We start from the raw sequence: 13,221 nt of genomic DNA, 5'->3' as shown, positions 1-13,221 counted from the left end.
GTACAGCCGGAGCCTAATGTGAATGTGGATGATGGGGATATTATTGCTCTCACCCATAAGTTCAGTAAAATGAAACCGCCATCCTTTCAGGGAGGCCTTGAACCGTTAAAAGCTGAAGCTTGGGTTCTGGAAACAGAGAAACTATTTGAAGTGTTCCCATGTTCAGAAGCAAATAAAGTACTGTTAGCTACCTTCACCCTACAAGAAGAGGCTAGAAGGTGGTGGATGTTGATCCGTGATACAAATACTGTTATGACTTGGGCTCAGTTCAGGGAGTCCTTCTTTGAAAAGTATTTCCCTCAGTGTGTCAGGGATAGAAAAGTGACTGAATTTGAACAGCTGAAGCAGGGCACAATGTCCGTTGCAGAATATGAAACCAAATTTACTGAACTTGCCCGTTATGCACCGCATATGGTGGATACTGAATATAAGAAGGCCAGAAAATTTGAAGGCGGCCTTAATGTGGCAATACTGGACCGAATAAACGTTTTGAAACTACCGACTTTTGTGGGTGTTCTCGACCGGGCATTGATGGCCGAGTCAAACATTGCAGCAGTGAAACAATCTGAAACACCAGCAACTGAATGGCATGGCAAAAGGCAGGGTTTCAAATTTAAGAAAGGCAAGTACAACCCGTTGAACAAAAAGCAAAACACAGGGTCAATGACTACTTCTAGTCAAGGAAACCGTACAATACCGCCCTGTTCTGAATGTGGAAAAAATCATAAGGGAGTTTGTTACAAATTATCTGGAGCCTGTTACAGGTGTGGCAAGGTGGGCCACATGGTTAAAGATTGCCCTTCTGCTCCTCAGGGCAATAGCAAAGCTGCAGCCAGCGGCGCAGCATCAAATGCTCCACCAAAACCGAACCCTAAAGCTACCGGGAAAGAGCCTATGAGGCAGGGCCGAGTGTTCTCCCTAGTACCCGGAGACGTCCAGAATACCGAGACCGTTGTGTCAGGTATTCTCTCTATTTGTACCCAGAATGCTTATGTATTAATTGATTCGGGGTCTACGCATTCTTATGTATCGCATGCTTTTTCACGGAAATTGAATAGACCCTTAGAACCTATGAACTATCTGCTAGTCGTATCATCACCCGTAGGGGGATCCATGACATGTGCTTATATGTACCCCGCATGTGAAATCATTGTTGGGGATATGCATCTGTTTATTGATTTACTGCCATTGAACATTGATCATTTTGATGTAATATTGGGGATGGATTGGTTACAAAAATATCATGCCACCATAGACTGTGTAACGAAACAAGTAGTTTTCCGTCCACCTGGTCTACCTGAATTTGTGTTTAATGGGGTTGGAGTAGTACCTCCCCCGTATCTGATTTCATCTGTAAAAGCTGTTAAACTGATTAGAAAGGGATGTAAAGGGTATCTGTGTTCTGTTTTGACCGTGTCTACTGATGATAATGCTAATATGAACTGTATTCCTATAGTCAGAGAATTCCCAGATGTATTTCCAGATAATCTTCCAGGGGATTTGACTGATAGAGAGATTGAATTTACCATTGAGGTAATTCCGGGCACACAGCCGATATCTAAAGCTCCTTACAGAATGGCTCCAACTGAACTGAAGGAGTTGAAAGTGCAACTACAGGAACTACTGGATAAGAAGTTTATCAGGCCTAGCACTTCGCCATGGGGTGCACCTGTTTTGTTTGTAAAGAAGAAAGATGGCTCACTGAGACTGTGCATTGACTATCGCGAACTGAATAAGGTAACTGTGAAAAATAAATACCCATTGCCACGTATTGATGATTTATTTGATCAGTTACAGGGTGCACAAGTGTTTTCCAAGATTGATCTTAGATCCGGATATCATCAATTGAAGGTTAAACCAGAAGACATTGATAAAACTGCTTTTAGAACAAGGTATGGACACTATGAATTTTTAGTTATGCCATTCGGAGTCACGAATGCACCAGCTGCATTTATGGATCTTATGAACAGAATCTTTAAACCGTACCTTGATGACTTCATTGTAGTATTTATCGATGACATATTGATTTACTCCAAAAGTATAGAACAGCATGAACATCATCTGAGACTTGCCCTACAAACCTTAAGAGAACAGAAACTGTATGCTAAACTGTCTAAATGCGAATTTTGGCTTGACCATGTTATGTTTTTGGGGCATGTTGTTAGCAAAAATGGAATTTCTGTTGATCCGCAGAAAATTGAAGCTGTAGTGAACTGGCCTAGACCGACCAATGTGACTGAAGTCCGAAGCTTTTTGGGATTGGCTGGATATTACAGAAGATTTGTCAAAGATTTCTCCAAAATTGCTCTACCATTGACTCAGTTAACTCAGAAGGGGACATCATTTGACTGGACTGACCAAAGAGAATCTGCTTTCCAGGAGTTGAAAACTCGATTAGTGACTGCACCGATGCTTACCTTACCCTCAGGTACGGATGGTTATACTGTATTTAGTGATGCTTCTCATAAGGGTTTGGGATGTGTTTTAATGCAGAATGGGAAGGTTATTGCTTATGCTTCCCGACAACTGAGACTACATGAAAAGAATTACCCGACCCATGATCTGGAACTTGCTGCAGTAGTGTTTGCACTGAAAATCTGGCGTCACTATCTGTACGGGGTGACATGTGAAGTATACACCGACCACAAGAGTTTAAAGTATTTCTTCACACAGAAAGAACTGAATATGAGACAGCGGAGATGGCTGGAACTGATTAAAGACTATGACCTACAGATATTGTACCATCCGGGAAAAGCCAATACCGTTGCCGATGCATTGAGCCGGAAGTCGATTGGAAACTTAGCCTATCTGCTTACAGGACAGAAAGAGTTGCTTTGTGACCTTGAAAAATCTGAAATTGAAATTGTTTTACGAGAACAAGGTGGAACCTTAGCTGCTATTTCTGCTCAACCGGCACTGATTGAAGAAATTAAAGAGAAACAGCAACTGGATGACTTCTTGAAGAAGATCATCGAAGAAAGAGAATCTAAACCGAGACCGGGATTCAAATTTGAGAATAATGTACTGAAATTTCAAGAAAGATTGTGTGTACCAAATGATACTGAACTGAAAAGAAGAGTTCTGCAAGAGGGCCACAACTCAAGATTGTCTATCCATCCGGGGAACACGAAAATGTACCAAGATCTGAAACAGAATTTCTGGTGGCCGGGAATGAAGAAATAAATTGCTGATTTTGTATCCAAATGTCTTCATTGCCAACAGGTCAAAGCTGAACATCAGCGACCTGCCGGATTATTGCAACCCCTACCCATACCAGAGTGGAAATGGGAGCATATCACGATGGATTTTATCGTCAGATTACCTCGCTCCAGAAAAGGTATGGATTCAATTTGGGTGATTGTTGATAGACTAACCAAATCTGCTCACTTCTTACCTGTCAAGACGATTTATAATGCGGACAAATTGGCTGTTATTTATATTGATGAAATTGTAAGACTGCATGGAGTGCCTGTGTCTATTGTTTCTGACAGGGATTCGAAGTTTACATCGAGGTTTTGGCAAAGCCTACAAACTGCACTGGGTACTGAACTGAGACTGAGTAGTGCCTATCATCCTCAGACAGATGGCCAAACAGAAAGGACCATCCAAACTCTGGAGGATCTACTGAGAATGTGCGTCCTTGATTTTCAAGGAAACTGGGAAAGCCATTTGTCCTTAGCTGAATTTGCGTATAACAACAGCTACCATTCGAGTATTGGCATAGCGCCTTTCGAGGCATTGTATGGCAGAAAATGTAGATCTCCGATTTGCTGGGCAGAAGTTGGAGATGGGCCGTTGCTTGGGCCCGAGATTGTGTATGAAACAACTGAAAAAGTGAAACTGATACAGCAAAGACTGAAAACTGCACAGAGTAGACAGAAAAGTTATGCAGATGTCAGAAGACGAGACAGAGAGTATGAAGTGGGTGATCACGTGTATGTGAAAGTGACACCAATGAAAGGCCAGACTCGTTTTGGAGTCAAAGGCAAGTTAGCGCCGAGGTATGTCGGACCGTATGAGATTATCGAGAAAATCAATCCGGTGACGTATCAAGTTGCGCTCCCTCCTGAAATGGAGCATATGCATAACGTCTTCCACATTTCTATGTTAAGAGACTACCTTCGGGATCCCTTCCATGTAATAGAGCCTACCCACGTAGTGTTGAGTGATGACTACACTTACGAGGAACGGCCTATACAGATTGTAAACTGACGGATCAAGAAACTGAGGAACAAAGAGATCCCGTTAGTGAAAGTTGACTGGCAGAACCATGGTGGCGTGTATGCCACTTGGGAAAGGGAAGATGACATGGCTAAACGATATCCTGAACTGTTTCCACTGAATCCTGTTTTCTTCCAGAATGAAGGTAACTCGAGTTTAGAGGACTAAACTCTTTATAAGGAGGGGAGACTGTAACAACCCTCATACTGATTACTGATTAATGACTGATTGATCACCAGTTACTGTTAAACGGAACTGATAATGACTGATAACTGACCGATAATTGAACTGATTAAAAGTACTGAACTGACTGACTGAAACTGGAACTGAATTGACTGAGTATATGTTAGTTAATTTCATTCTATCTGTTTGATTGTATGATTATCTGTTCATGTTCGTATGTTTAAACTGCTAATTGAAGGCCTTATCGGCGGCCGAATCTGAAACCGATTAGTGTTCTGTGACCCTCGTAATTTACGTGATTTTATTGTACAATTATCTGAAAATTGATTAGGTATGATTAAATTAGATTAAATAAGCTAATTAAAGAGTTGGATTTAATTACAACCTTGCCACTAAGTGGGCCACTCACACACACACACACATGAGCCTTGTAAACACTCCACGTATTGATTAAACCCACACTTCTTCTCACATTTTGAGCCTCAACCGACCCTAGAGAGAGAGAGGCTTGAGGAGTTGGTTTTCATCTTGAATTGCTTGGAATTGCTTGAGAAATTGTTGAAGTGATTGCATATTTGAGCTCCCTTCTTGAAATACAAGACTTAAGGTAGCTCCATTGTCTTCTTATTCATGTTTTAAGTTGAATCTTGCATGATTTATGTCATATTGAAGGAGTGTAGAGCCAAACATGGTTTAGATGGCGAATTGTAGCTTAATTGTTGCATGCATGTACATATATTGAAGTTTTGAGGTTGTAGTTCATAATGCCTCACATGCATGTCCATCTTTTGGTCATACTCCATGAGTTCATCTTGTTTTTGAAGGTTTGAGCTCTTTTGAAACAGCATTGAAGCTTTAAAAAGGATTTAAGATCATGCATGTCATGTTTGAGGAAATGGTTTGAAATTGGGTTTGAATAAAACACCCTTGGGCTTTGATTTCTCAAATTGAACCTTGATTCATGTTATTCTATGTGTTTATAAATGTTTTTCCAGAAAATGGGCCCAAGAGGATTGGTTTTGATGCTTTTGAGCTTGGTTTTGGACCTGGAGCTCGAATCTGGGATTTCCAGATTTCAGTCGTCCGCTCGAGCGGGGGAAGTGCCGCTCGAGCGGGAAAATCGAGCTTCCAGCATCTTGCACTGTTTTACAGTCCGCTCGAGCGGAAGATTGGGCGCTCGAGCGGAGTCATGTCTCAAGCTCGAGCGGGCGTCGAGCGGGGATTTCACCCATCCAGTACTTTACGGTACGCTCGAGCGGGAAAATTTACGCTCGAGCGTGTACCTTTGTTGCATGACCGCTCGAGCGGGGAAACCTGAGCTCGAGCGGGACTCTGTTTTACTGAAAATTCTGTAACTGTTTTCTGATCGCATTTTTGCATCCTCATCCCATCCTAGGCATTTTTAGGCCTAGTTTAAGACATCTTGATGAGGATATCGTTGTAGAACACACCAAGGCAAATTAGGGATTAAGTTATGCTATTTCCCAACTGTGTAGCTTAGTGTGTGTTCAACCTGTGAACTGTGTAGGGTTGGCGACTGGGGGGACACGCTCTAGCATACCGTAGCCCAGAACTCTGTGAGTAACAATTGTGTAAAGATATGTTCAACTGATATCTTTTGAATACTGAACTGAACTGTTTACTGAACTGGTATTACTGAATGAATGTATGTCCTTTATTTCTGAACTGTACTGTGGCATCCTTAGTACCTACGGTTTACTGTTACTGTTACTGTTACAGAGATCTCTGTCGGTTCCCTCGTGGAACCACTACTGTTTACTGATTGATGGCCATCATTACTGTTCGGTCTTTCAAGACCTACTGTTACTGTTATGCTAATGGATGTACCACATATGACTGTTTACTGTACTGAACAACTGAATGACTGATTGAAATGAACTGTTTTCATACTGTAAGGACATTCATTCTAAACCCCTTTACGCTTTATGTTATTCACTGGGCTTTAGCTCACTGCTCATATATATATGTAGGTGTACAGGCACCAGACCGCAGCTAGAGGCGTCAGGGTTACTCCAGTTTTGTCAAGCCAGCCTTTGTGCCTCACTGCGAGGTTCCGAGTTGCCATGCTATGGCTTGGGGGTGTTTTGTCTGTTTTTTTTCCCCCTTCTGTACCGTTTTACTGTTTTGTATAGACCGTACTGTTTGTACAGACGGAATGTTTTCTGTACTGTTCTGTAGGGTTGAGTCCCTAGTTGAATGGATGTGAATATTGTACATACTGTTCTGTACTGTTTATGTGTGAATGTATGAAAAGCCTTTTTGCATACAGACTGTCACAACTCAATGGACACTATTTATTTACTGTATTGGCTTCCGCCAGGCCCCGTACTCTGTTTTACTGTACTACTGTTCTGCAGGCCTTCGGTAATCTCGGATTACTGGCCGGTTACGGTGCTAAACCCATAGGGCCGGGTTTGGGTCGTGACAATATCTTAGCATGTATTTGTGGTTGTTTTGCAGTGGCATACCACTGTTTTGGGTTGGTTTGATTAGTATGCCTAATACACTTGTAGTGTAAATCACACAAACTAGTCTTGCATGCTTCATGAAGTAGCATGTCATTCTAGCTTATTTTTATTTCCATTTCAGCATGTTTTTGGTGATGTTTTGCTATGTCATGACTCTGTTTTGGTTTGGTTTGGTTGGCCCTTGCATGCCTCATGCACTTGTAGTGCAATTCCATGAAATAGCCTAACATGTATCATGCTTTGACATGTCATTCTAGTATGCTTTTGGCTTAATTTCAAGAAGCTTTTGTTCATGTTGTAACATGCTTTAGCTCTGATTTGTGTTGTTTTGGCCATGCATGACTTGCTTTGTATAGCTATAATGCATTTTAGCTTGTTAGCTTTGTACGTCAAATCCACTAGCATGCATTACTTGGACTATTTGAATGATTTGGCATCATTTATTATGTAATTTCAGTCCATGTTTCATGGCCATGCACTTGCATCTTTTACTACTTCAATGCGTTGGAGGGTTTGCCCCTTTATGCCTTAACATGAACCATTGCGTATGCCTTCATGCTTAAGCTTGCGAGCTATCATTTCAATGTGTTTTGGGGGTTATTATGCCATGATATAACTCTGATTTTTTGGGTTATAAAATAGGTAAAGTTAGTATAATTTAAATTAAGTTTGGGTTTGTGTAAAACTTTATGTGTAATTAAAAAAATACATACTGATATGACTCTTTTTAAACAAAGTAAACCCTTATAATGTGTCATATAAGCATGGAAAAAACATTCAGTGTGTTTGATTTCAGTTTTTGAAATTCAATCACTATGCTTGGTTTCCCTTTTCAAAAAGCACTTTTCAGAAAATTTTACTTTCTTATTTTTTGTGTTTTTCTGTTTTTACTGATTTTTTTTTAATATTTTAAGTAATTTTTTAAATTTCTAGACATACCTAACTTAGATGTATCTAAAACGTAAAAAAATTGTGAAGAAAAACTTTTAAAAATTCACTAAATACCCAAAATACAAAAAAAAATACGAGAATTCAATACATTTTTTATATTTTTATGTATTTATTAAATTTTTAAAATATTTTTTCACAAATTTTTTACTTTTTAGATACATCTAAGTAAGGTGCATCTAAAAAGTAAAAAAAATATTTAAAATTTTAAAAATATTCACTAAAAATAAAAAAAAATACGAAAATAAAAAAACTTAATTTTCAAAAAACTTAATTCAAAAAACTCAAACCAAACACACTGAATTTTTTTTTAAATTGAGTATTTTACTTTTCGTATTTTTTTGTTTTTAATGAATATTTTTTAATTTTTATGCAATTTTTTTACTTTTTTAGATGTACCTTACTTAGATGTATCTAAATAATAAAATTATTTTTGAAAAAAATATTTTAAAGCATTAATAAATACACAAAATACAAAAAAAATGTATTGAATTTTTGTATTTTTTTATATTTTTGGTATTTCGTAAAAAAAAATTTAAAATCATAAATATTATATTTTCTAAGTTTATTTATGTTAGGTGTGTCTAAAAATTAAAAAAAAATGCTTAAAATATTTAAAAAATTCTGTGAAAATAAAAAAATACAGAAAACGAAAAAGTATTGAAAAGTGAATTCTAAAAACTGGAAACAAATAGAGTGAATACTTTTGATAATATATATGATTTATGTATCCTAATCTCCCCTCTGTCTAATTATTCAAATTTAAAAATTAGATTCAATTTTTAAGTTTAATGATATGAAAATTAATTAAGATATTTAAAGCAGTATATATTTTTTCATATTTTTTCTAATTATTAACTAATCATATTATTTACATATCATTAAATTAAAAAAATTAATCTAAAAAATAGACTTATATATCATTTTTCTATTCAAAATTGAGTGGCGTTTTGGGAATGTAACAGCCCAAAACGCATGTCACAATTATCCTTAATTAATTATGTGATAATATGAATTAATTGGAGAATATTTGTTTGAATTGGAAAAATATCTGTTGAGGCGACAACTTCAGGACAGAAATTGACGACCATAATGGGTTCGGAAAACGAAATTGAACACGCCTATATGTTACCGGGAATTTTTAGAGCTATTTGGGATATTTAATTGAGAACTGATTTTCGTCTGATTCGCTAAGCCATGTTTGGCTCAAGTTTTTGGCACATATATCTAAAGATAAGGCTAAGGACCCTTGTTTTGACCCAAAACAAAAGAAGAAAAAATCTGGGAAAGAGAGAGAGTTCTAGAGAAAAGAAGAGATCAAGAGAAAGGAAGGGAGGAAGAAAGGGTTTGGGCCAAATCTTCTCCAATTAGTTACCTAAGGTAAGAATCTACTTTTAATTTCTTGAAATAGAGTTGATTCACCCATGATCTCATGGTAAGTAAATTGAATTAAGAGAAAATTATGTCTAATTGAGAATATTGTGATGTATTTTAACCTAGGAAGCATATATGAGCATACATGGCATAAGATCATAAAGTTCATGTTTATAATCATGTTTTCCTTGTATGATTGACATACTGGGGAGAAAACTCCATGGATTTGAGAAATGAAGCTTTTATGTGCATGTTTATGATTTTTCATCTTAATTCAAGGTTTAAATCTTTACATGATGCATTTGGATTTTTGTTTGGAAAGTATGATTTCTATTTGAAGCTAGAAATTCAAGTTATTTTCAAGTGTTTTGGGCCTTGATTTCATGATTGTGAAGTTGTTTTTGTAAAAGAGGGAGACCCACGGTTTAGCAGAATTTCGGACTGGTTTTTCACCCAGACCGCTCGAGCGGCCAAACAGTGTTTTGGCTACTGCAGTTCCACCGCTCGTGCGGCCTGGGCCACCGCACGAGCGGCCAAGCCACCGCACGTGCGGCCAAACAGTGTTTTTTCCAATTTTGCTCTTTTGACATTTTCTGACTTCCGAGCCTTCATTTACTTGATTTTCACATGTCATTTGCATCATTTAGCATCTCATTAGCATGAAATAAAGTAAAGAAAGAATAGAATGGCATTAACTAACTGATTCGATGGCAATATGTGTTAAGGAAGTGTATTATAATGTCGGTATTTGTAGGTCAAACCTCGAAGACCGCGCAACCGGTTTTGGAAACCCACGGTGACTAACATTTCTGTAAAGATATGTTAATATGAACTATGTTCCAAATGTGATACGTTAAGTTATGTTTTTGAAATGTAATTTTGATTCTGTGAATGAATATCCTATTTGCGAAACTAGTATGGCATCTATGGATAGTCCCAAGTCATGGGGGACGGCACATTAGTGCGGGTCCATGACATACACGTGATACGAGATCTCGTTAGCCACTTCATTGTGGTGATATGTGTTAATCGGTATCCGGAACCGATTCTCTAGTCGGAAGACGATATGTGTTATATCTTGTGAGATGTACCATTATGTTATGTTCTGATATGAATGATTATGAATGATTTGTTTTACGAATACGTTATATGTGGAATTCGTTCACTACCCCTTTACTTTAATGTTATTCACTGGGTTTTAGCTCACTGTTTGTATATATATGTATTATAGGTAAGCGTTCTGGGAGTCAAGCCTAGGCGGAGTCTTGAACCGAGCCGCCATTTTGGAAGCCTACCAGGTGTTTTGTGTGCCTCCGAGCTGGGGCTAGGCCTGGAAGGCCGTCTGCAAGCTTTGTTTTTGTTGTACACTTGTGGCACGTGCCTATGTTTTGTATATGATATTTTGTTATGTGTTATGTAATGTAAGTGGGTAAATTAACATTTTTGGCATGTAAATATTTGTTCATATATATGCACAGCTCTTTGGACTTATGGTATTTTGTCTTTGCTTCCGCTAGCCCCGATTATTTACGTTTTGTACAGGAAGGCTTGTGGTAATCTTGGATTACTGGCCGGTTACGATGCCAAACTTTTAGGGGCGGGTTTGGGTCGTGACAGAATGGTATCAGAGCACGAGTTAATTTACCCACACACGTGTCCATATGAGCTGTAGGGTGTCCTAGAAAAGAAATAGGGCATGGCATAAACATGTGTGCATGTGTGTGTGTGTTTTTGAAATATAAGAAACAAGAACTGTAAATGATGAGCCAATAGAGGAAACACTATGTTGAGAATGAAATGCTCTATCTATTATGGGTTCTATAGACTAATGGAGACCACCAACGCAAGGAATGTAGATGAGTCAGAATCTTCTAATGCCAGAATAGATCGGTTAGAAAGAATGGTGGAAGCTTTAACTGGGTTGGTGAGACAACAACAAGAGCAGAACCAACAACAACAGAGACAACCATTTCCGCCTCCTCCTCCGCCACCTGTTCAAATGGAACCGATCAATAATGATGACATTATCACTCTAACACAGAAATATAAGAAACTGAAACCACCAGAATTCGCAGGGGGTGTTGAACCATTAAAAGCGGAGGCATGGGTACTTGAAACTGAAAAGATTTTTGAAGTGTTTCCGTGTACTGATGCGTATAAAGCTAGAAGATGGTGGATGCTCGCTCGAGATGAGAATAGGGATTTGACATGGGATCGATTCAAAGAAATGTTTTATGAAAAATACTTCCCACAATGCAATCGAGATAGGAAGGTATCTGAATTTGAACAGTTGAAGCAAGGTACAATGTCAGTAGCGGAGTATGAAGCTAAATTTACTGAATTAGCCCGATATGCTCCTCATATGGTTGATACAGACTACAAAAAAGTAAGAAAATTTGAGGGTGGCTTACATGTCGAAATGCTTGACCGGGTGAATGTTTTGAAATTAGAAAAGTGTGTCGATGTACTTGACAGAGCCTTGATGTCTGAAGCAAATATTGCTACCTTGAAAATGTCCAAGTCAACAATAACAACTGAAGGAGAAAGTAAGAAATTCAAGAAACAGAAAGTGGAAATGGTTAGTGAATCAATGACCTCTATGAATGAGAATTTGAACTCAAGTATTGGTGATAATACAAAGAGGGGAAGTAGTGGAAGTGTTGGTATACCCACTTGTAGGGAATGTGGGAAGCAGCATTGGGGCATTTGCCGCCGCGTATCTGGAGCTTGTTTCAAATGTGGACAGAAGGGACACTTGGCCAAATCTTGTCCACAAGCCTATCCAAGCAATGAGAGACCTATTACTAGTGGGGCTAAATCAACAATGACACCGAGAACAACCACAACATCTACTCCCGAGGGGAACACCTTGAGGTAAGGAAGGGTTTACACCCTAGTTTCAGAAAAGACAAAGAATACTGGGACAGCGAATGCAGGTATGATTTTACCAACTAATGTTATGTTGGCATTGTTACCTATGCGATGGAAAATATTGAACATGTGACTGTGACGGAACAAATTAAAATTAATAATTAGTTTTCATGCTCATACTATGTCAGAACAATTGAATATGAGTTATTATGCTTGGCAACTTGAATTATGATCTCCGAAACCAAATGTATCCTAGACTTTTAAAGTACTAGACTATGTTGCTAAAGAAAATGACAGATTAAGGCCGTATTTGACCACTTGGAAACATATGAATCACATTACTAATTGAACTCGTGGACATTACCTTTGCTATTAATTGTAAGGAATGGTTACATCTATGTTACTCCCTTTGAATTGAACGCTATGAAACTTGTTAACAGTAGACTTCGGGTTGAAACCTCAACTACTGGGTGATATGTTACTTGTGTACATTCTTTGATTAACTACATACTGGATTTTGGGGAAATGTTATGCATTATGTATTTGACTGCTATGATATTGCCTTCACTGCTACGAGATGGATACAAGAACTACTTTGTCATGCTAAATAACTGAATAGAACCGTCGAGTTGTTTTTTTTGTATGATGCTACTCCGTGAACTACTGAATGGCTGCAGAATGAATAATAATATGTGATCGAGATTTCCGATTAAGATTGTGCCAAGATAAGCTAAGTTTGGAGGACCAAACTTCCTAAGGTGGGGAGAATGTAACAGCCCAAAACGCATGTCACAATTATCCTTAATTAATTATGCGATAATATGAATTAATTGGAGAATATTTGTTTGAATAGGAAAAATATCTGTTGAGGCTACAACTTCAGGACTGAAATTGACGACCATAATGAGTTCGGAAAACGAAATTGAACACGCCTATATGTTACCGGGAATTTTTAGAGCTATTTGGGATATTTAATTGAGAACTGATTTTCGTCTGATTCGCTAAGCCATGTTTGGCTCAAGTTTTTGGCACATATATCTAAAGATAAGGCTAAGGACCCTTGTTTTGACCCAAAACAAAAGAAGAAAAAATCTGGGAAAGAGAGAGAGTTCTAGAGAAAAGAAGAGATCAAGAG

This window comes from Camellia sinensis, chromosome 6 (genome assembly GCF_055761805.1).
Source record: "Camellia sinensis isolate YWXY chromosome 6, ASM5576180v1, whole genome shotgun sequence".
Classification (NCBI taxonomy): domain Eukaryota; kingdom Viridiplantae; phylum Streptophyta; class Magnoliopsida; order Ericales; family Theaceae; genus Camellia; species Camellia sinensis.
The sequence above is the reverse complement of the archived record's forward strand: the minus strand, read 5'-3'. Positions refer to the sequence as shown.